This window comes from Haemaphysalis longicornis, unplaced genomic scaffold (genome assembly GCF_048455015.1).
Source record: "Haemaphysalis longicornis isolate Haplotype H1 unplaced genomic scaffold, Haemaphysalis longicornis Haplotype H1 scaffold_2, whole genome shotgun sequence".
Classification (NCBI taxonomy): domain Eukaryota; kingdom Metazoa; phylum Arthropoda; class Arachnida; order Ixodida; family Ixodidae; genus Haemaphysalis; species Haemaphysalis longicornis.
This window is the reverse complement of record NW_027526295.1, coordinates 75,640,888-75,647,628: the sequence shown is the minus strand read 5'-3', so window position 1 is coordinate 75,647,628 and position 6,741 is coordinate 75,640,888.

Here is a 6,741-nt window from a genome sequence, read left to right as displayed (position 1 = left end):
GCACTCGACAGAAGTGGCTGGAGGTCTTTGGAAGATGAATCCATCCGGCAGTGGACACAGGCAGGGTGATGATGATGAAGAATTCAAGAATGCAATCGCACCAGTGGACACGTTTCTCCATGCCTGGGGTGTAGCTACTTCAATGTACTCTCAGGTGTCCTCCTCAGCAGCATCATGTTAACGGTGTCTCCAACGGAAGTACGCCGAAGAGGAAGACCCAAGGGAGGAAAAGTGCCGCATGGTGAAGAAAAATGCACGTTCTTACTGCAGCTAAAGCCACCACCATCTGGCACTCGCGCAGCTCAAGCACCAGTGGTGTACACAACTGATGAAGAAAACACTGTCGCAGTATAAGGTTGCGTACTGACGATCGCCATACATTGAACACACCCGAAGGCATAGCTTGAAAAAGAACGCATTGTTTCTGTGTTTTTACATGGACGCAGCCTACGCAGTCACCCTGTATTTGTTTATTCCTTGTGCAGTTTCTTCTATATTAGAAACAAGAAAGAACGCAGTCCTTCTGTAGCCATTGCAATAAGCCCTTTTCCCGGCACAGGCAACCATAAGGCAAGTAAATAACGCGTAATACCATGAAAGTGGCCTTTCAAATGTGCACTAATTAGACTTATGTTCTATAATCCCGTGCCTAAACCGTGAAAGCTTACTACAGTTCTTACAATAAAGCATAACGCTTGAATACTGTTGATTTCCCTACGTGGCCCCATATGTCGCTAAGTATTTGGTGAAAGGAACAAAACGGATCCCTTTCACCACCGGGATCCTTCCTAAAGTGGCAAGAGTAGTCAAAAAAGGAAGGTACTGGTTAGTGTTACTGAAAGTATTCAAAGCGTGCCACAAAACCTCAGATAAATCGCGGGTAGGTGTGGCGTGAACCAATTTCTCTCGACAAGCTGTAAAGGTAGCTAAAGACTGTAAACTTCACAGCAAAGTAGGATACTCAGTGCGCGAAGAAACACGGTGACAGTCACGTCGCTCGTATTGAGAGCAGCTGTCTTCCTTTCCCTTCTATATGCAAGAAACCATGTTGAGTAAGCAAGCCGTTCAACAAGCGAAGAAGACAGTTTCCCTAAAAAGTATCCTCGATGATGTACGGTCCCCTTCCCTTTAGTGCAGTAATGGTAGGTGCGCTTCAAAATTTCATGTCAGTGTGTTAATTTACCCTGACACCAAATGGCACGTAAACATCTTGAGGATTTTGAAGTACCGAGAGTCAGAACCATTTTTGCTCGGAAGCACTACTCCGCCTAACACGGAGGTTAATATCCTTCTGTCCTTGCTTTCCTTGGTTTGCGTGCTTCCTCTTCAACTCTATATACGAAGGCTTCATTTATTTTTATCTTGGGAAAGTTCTACAAGGAATTAGATAAAGTCGCCCACGGGAATACAAACTTTTGCAGCGGTAAAATAAATCAGTTGAACGATAACTACGTTTCTGGTTTTACGGTGCCCAAGCCCCATGCACATCAAAATATTCTTTACATCAAATTACTCGTTATGATAGATAAATTGGCCTCGAGCTACAGAAACTATTTTATGACAACTAATTTTCCCAGAAATTTTTGTACTAGCACATCTATAATCTTGTAAATGGTATTTAGTACACCGCCAAAGCACACAGCGCATGCCTAGATCGCCAATGCCAAACTCTCATGGTTTTCTTAAATTTTAGAGAAAGCTATAAAGATCTTTTTCTTATCCAACTCTGTATGTTCGTACTTGGGACGACATGAGAGACATTATTTGCAGAAGTTAGTATAAAAACAAGAAATTAGACAATGTTAGAGCTCAATTCCCAAATTGCCGTTTTTGGCCATTAACACGCCGGAGCTACAGGTGGGCTATCATGCGCGCCGTAGTGCAGGGCTCCGAATCGTTAATTTTGACCACCTGGGGGTGTCTAATATGCACCAAAATATCGAACCATGAGCGTTGATGGTTTTCGCCTCAATCACTAAGCGCCCGCCGCGTCCAGGAACCAAACCATCGTGCTTAGGCTCAAGAGAACGCCTTAGCTAATGAGCTACGCACTCCCTGTAAAGTTCACGTTTGGGTTATGAACTAAAACTCACGTAGCAGTTAAAGTTAAGGTGATTGGTATACATTGAAATGCTTGCTTTCATCAAGAGTTGTGCGTCGTCTAGATTAGCCCGTGAACACAGCAGCATGTACTCCTTCCCCCCCCCCCCCATAGCACTGCCGCAAACAGGAGACGTGGTTTAGAAAGCTGGTGTACTTAAATGCAGGATTGGCGATCCATATCGCAAACCACGATGCTTGACTGGAGTTTCCTTTTGTCAGCGTTCTTTATTTATACCTTGCCTCAGACACATACACTTACATGCGCGACCACAACAATCTTTTCCACCTCAACTTCTTTTCGTCTTTTCTGTTCGGCGTCTCGCAAGCGCCTGTCTACAAGACATAAACAAGCAAGTGCCTTTGTACAAGACAAACATATACAAGAGCCCATTCAAGAGCACGATACCTGTTCTCGGCAAATGCCTTGACGTCAGGGTTTGCTTGCGAAGCACTTGCACAGTAGCTCTGAAAAAAATTGTAAAATCGTAGAGTCATTTACCATAGAAAAACCCCTCGATGTATTATCAAAAGTGAAGAGTGACAGCAAGTATCCTAGTCTGCGTCAACTAGCATGGCACGAAATGAGCGCCGCAGTAAACAGCAAATAAATAAAAAAACATGCCCTAGTTCGAAGTGGAGTTGACCGCTTGTAGCAGGTGCCGCAGCAAAGTGGCCTAACCATAGCACTAAACTAGGATTAGCGTGATGCGTGCCCCGCGACAGATAAACTCGACGACATGTGCGCAGAAAGCGGCACGCGGGTAAAACCTCTCAGTCTCGGGATGAGACCGCATGTATTGCGGCCAGTCTGCTAGCCGGATGGTATGCATCAAAAGACGAAGCAACGAATGCTGAGAAAGTGTCGCGAACACGCGCTATAGTGGCAATATTTTTCATAATCGCTAGCTTTCGCCTTCTGGTCACGTGAGCAGTGCTTTGTGCGCGACACACAGTGTTTTGTGCGCGACAAAAACTTTTCAGTTTTTATTAGGTAAACTTCGAATGCATGGACATTTATTGTGCATAAAAGACATACGGGATGCCAGTTCGGTTTGTTTTGCCCCGTAAAACATAAAATTACGGTCTCCAGAGCGTCTCCTGGTCAAAGTAATATGTTCTCGCCCAGTGAGCAGCATACCTAAAGCTAGCTTAGTGGCTGCGGTTTCACAATTGTCGTATTTTTTGTAGATATTGCAATCTCACGCCTTTGCGCAGCCTCTTAAGCTACTGTGCGCAGCATGCACCAAGTAACGTTCGTTGGCACTCCGCGCGTACTTTGGAATCTCGTTTTCTACCAAACGGGAATTTCGTATAATTTTGCCAGCTCCAAAGGAACAAATACAATATGAATGAACACTGCCCCATATCATACAGTAGTGAAAGGTACGGAAACATCTACGAGCAGCGTACATTCACAACCATTTCCTTCATGCTATAATGTGAACATGAACCGGCTAATTGGCAATTTTCAAAAACATTATTTCGTGAGAAATGCCCATGCTAAACAACAAAAAACAATAATGATGATGAGTAATAGGTTGCTACTGCGCAAGGCCGAATAAGGGCGAATAGCGCCACAGAAAAGCTAGCTTATGAGGGTGTAGTAACAGTACATATGAAGCAATTACACAAAAATAAACATGAAATGAGATGGGGGCGATGAAGAAGACTAGTGTAAAGGGTCAGGTTGTATCAATGCACGATAAGTAATGAGGTGTAACAACTTGACAGTGCTAAAAACAAAAGAGTGGAATGGGTTCTTTGTGTATTTGCGGGAAATGTTTGCATCTCGTTGTGTCAAGTGTTTTAAAGCAAAGCTTTTTACCTCTACCCCCGAATGGTCCTTTCACGACCGTTGGTGTCAAACGAAAACTCCCGCGAACAAATAAAAGAATTTAATGGCACCGCTAGGACTCCAACTTGGAACTAATAGAGTAATAAAGCGAGAGCCCGTTGTCTTACGGATTTATCTACAAGCCAAAGCTGGGACGGGGAAGACAGGGGGTGCACTCACCAACACATCTACGGGTTTACCCCCTGACTTCTCACTGAATGCCACGTAATAGCATTACGCCACCTATCGCGATGCTGTTCGCTCCACCTCCGGCACGCCTAGTGGCACTGTGTGTGTTTGTGCGTGTGGTAGGGGTTAAAAAAATTAATGGAAGCTCCCACCAACGCATGGAATCTCACCTCTGGTGCGCCAATGGGTTACAGCCTGTGGCCTCCAGTGTTGACGTCAATAATCACAGCTCCTTGTCGCCCGCCCTCACGCCAAACGACACATCAAGCAACACATTCAAATACTCACTGAAGGCCAGGCCATCACTCCAAGCACCAGCTTCAAGACCCTGGGCTTACATCTCCAGGCCAATAGCAAGAGTGACGTATTCTTGCAGCGCCTCAAACACAGCATCAATCAAATCATGCACATGATCAGGCGAGGTGCCACCAAGAAGTGAGCCCTCCAGGAATCCGATACCGTTCGATTAATTGAAGCTTTTGTCCTCTCAAGAATAACTGAAGTCAACCCCTGTCTTTTTCTCGGCAAGGAAGACATAAACATGCTTTATATAATGATTAGAAAGGCGGTTGAAAAGGCGATTATTCTTCCTATGGGTGCGTCCACAGCGGGGCTGCTTAGCACAGGGCAACACAACACGGTGGAAGAGCTGGTAGAGAAGCATCTTTCTAACCAGAAGCTCTCAATGAGCAGAACTGCAGTAGATCGCCGTATCCTTCACCAGATTGGCTGGGCAGCACAGAATGTCACTCCGCTTGATGTACACTTGCTTAGAAATATGAACCCCTCACATGACGAGGGTCGCCGACAAGCACGGGCTGAAGCGCTCAAAAGCACCTTTGGTGGTGATCATGCAGTTACCTACACCTATGCCACCCAACATCAACATCGAGGGCAGCACTACACCATCATCGTGGCTACCTTCAGAACTAACCTCCTTGCGTATGCCTCACTCAAGACCCAAGACATGACGGCAGCAGAAGAGGCAGCCATCGCCTTAGTTCTGAGTTGGGAAGGTAGTCACCGATTCCCCACAAGCTTACCGGAATTACAGTTCGAGTTTGGTGTCCCGACCTGCAATGAGTGTGCTCAAAAACCACTCCCCGAACGGTTCCATTCAGCTCATAAGGACCCCCCCTCACGTTTCCATGGAGGGCAACGAATACGCCCACCAACAAGCCTGCGCTTTTAGCCCCCGTACAATGAAGCTGCACGACGACAGTCACCCGCTTGTCTTGTTCAGGGACATAACCCAGCATTATCGCCTTCAGAGACAGACCCTACCCTCGCCTTGCCCTTACCCATGGAGCAAGACCAATATAGGAGGGGAAACGAGGCTCCCTATTGCGGCCAGATAATGTTACAAGCGATCGTCATACGTTCAGCTAGCGGCACTAGCGGCATCTGCCGCCGGCGAAGAAACTGCGGGGTTGCGGCTTTCAGCATTGCAAAGCACAGCCACGGAAAGACGTACGGCCGCTATCATTTCGTCCATGAGGTGCCGTTACCCTCTCCTTCATTGTCGCGGCGGCGAAGCTTTGCAGTCCGCCTTCGTTTTCGTTGTGACATTATCGGGTCGCTCGCCCGCGCTTATCGCAATGGGCCGTGTCGCCTCCTATATATTCTTGCTCCGTGCCCTGACCTTTTCAGAGAACAACTAATTATCCTACGGCTCATACAATCCGGCTCCTTCCCACACCCGACGCGTCTTCACTTAATGCACCCGAATCGCTCCACGCTGAATGTAACTTTCGCTCAGAAGTAGGAACAATCCGCCACATCATCGGGGTGTGCGACTTACCCCTGATCACCCTCTTGTCTTTCCGTCAACTACCAAACAAGAGCAATGAAAAATGCTGCTGTCCAGCCCCTTTCTGCCTACCCAGCTTCAGCTGGTGGACAGAGCACAGTCGGCGCGGACAGCATACGGGCTCCTGTGAAGAACGTACTACTCCCCTAGGCCCCACTCAGGACCGTTCAGAGATCTCAATAGGAGCATTTCCTCCTCCTTCTTCTTCTTTTCTTCTTCTTCTTCTTCTGCTTCTTCTTCTCCTTCTTCTTCTCCTCCTCCCCGGCGTGCCCCTCCTCCTCCGACTACTCCTACTCCCCCGTCTCGGTCTCCGATTTCGTCGCCTCCGTCCGCAGCAGCAGAGACGGAGACGTCAGACAGTCTGACACCGAATTTGAGCCTCCTTTAATTTTATATATAAAAAAATATTTTGCACTAGTGTGCTACACCAATACAACTCAACCACAACCGTTCATGCATGATGCATCGATTTAACCTTACCAAAAATATCTCTTTGAAGTAATAAAGGGCATTTCACTTCTTTGTGGTTTCACTATTTGTAGAGCGACCTGAATTAATTTAAGTGACGTCTCATGAGTAATCGTGGTGGGTGCCGTTTAGAGCTTTGCTTTCCAACCACATTGCCAGGGTGGATTGGCGCGAACCTTTTTCTTGTAATTAGGATGTGAACTGTGGATACGCCCTCCCCACACCTGCTACACAGAGGTCTTGGAGATCGAGTGAGTAGGTGGGTTTGTGTCGCTTGTTTGTAGGCTATCCGTAATCTAGCTATGGCAACTTCAATTAATGTGTTGTGTGAGTCAGT